Source organism: Frankliniella occidentalis, unplaced genomic scaffold (assembly GCF_000697945.3).
Source record: "Frankliniella occidentalis isolate FOCC.00 unplaced genomic scaffold, Focc_3.1 Scaffold189, whole genome shotgun sequence".
Lineage (NCBI taxonomy): Eukaryota > Metazoa > Arthropoda > Insecta > Thysanoptera > Thripidae > Frankliniella > Frankliniella occidentalis.
In genome coordinates this window covers 480,777-481,839 of record NW_026267315.1, presented here as the reverse complement: position 1 = coordinate 481,839, position 1,063 = coordinate 480,777, and positions in this window count along the sequence as shown.

Here is a 1,063-nt window from a genome sequence, read left to right as displayed (position 1 = left end):
AACGGATTTTCGATCCGACGCCCCGTTCTCGAGATAGCGGAGGGGTACTTTTTCGCGTGAGGGAAAGACCCCCCGAGAGCAAAATTTCGGATCGGGAGAAGGGTGGCTTCGAAAGCACCGACCGAGAGGAAGATTTTTGGCCGAGAAAATTTTTTCGATTTTCGGCATATTTCTGGGGTAGCGGGGGGTGGGTAGTTTAAAAACGTGAAAAAAGTACCCCAAAATCCATCGCAGGTCGGATTCGGGACTTTTTGGGTCCTCAATTGTCGACGAGACGAATCGAACGCACTTTGAAATTCGGAAATCGGTCGGGCGGTTCTCTCAATGTTCAAGAATCGCTTATAATCAGTCAGTCACGCATGTGGCTTTAGGGATTATGAGATACGGGCCTCAGGCCCGTCAACGGCCCGTCGCTTCCACTAATCATGCAGGGTTGTACATTTTTTCGCTTATTTTCGGTAAAAGTACCCTCTAGCGCCGCAACGATTTGGGCTTGAGCAAAACGGACAAAATTTTCGCCCAAAGGGCTCTACTTTGACGAGTTACCCCTCAGGAAACCATAAAAAAATATTTTTAAAAAACGTCAGTTTTGGGACCCGTTGTTTTTGATTGTTTTAAAATCCAATGTTTGAGCTAGAATGCTCACCTTCGTACTCGATCTGTCTTTTAATGACACAAGACGACCCTGAAAATCCCAAGTTGCTCTCTCAATTCGTTCTCGAGTTATCGTGCGGACAGACACACACACAGACGGACAAACAGAAAAAGTTTTTTCCGACCAGACGGAGTATTAGCTTCGCTAATCGCTCAGCCAATAATGGTTTTCATCTTATAGTGTAAACTTCGTCTAATGCTTGTTATGTAATCACGTTTTCTTTCTAGGTTAGTGTACAATGTTTGAGAAGGGAGGCAAATTTGACTCCTTTGCCGAGCTAGAGCCACTGCTCGAAAAATTTGCTGTGCAGCAATGTGTGCCGTATGGCATATGTTGCTCTCTCAAAGTAGAAACATTTTTTGAGAACAGTGGTCATCAACTTCCTCCTGCACTTAAATACCAGAGCTT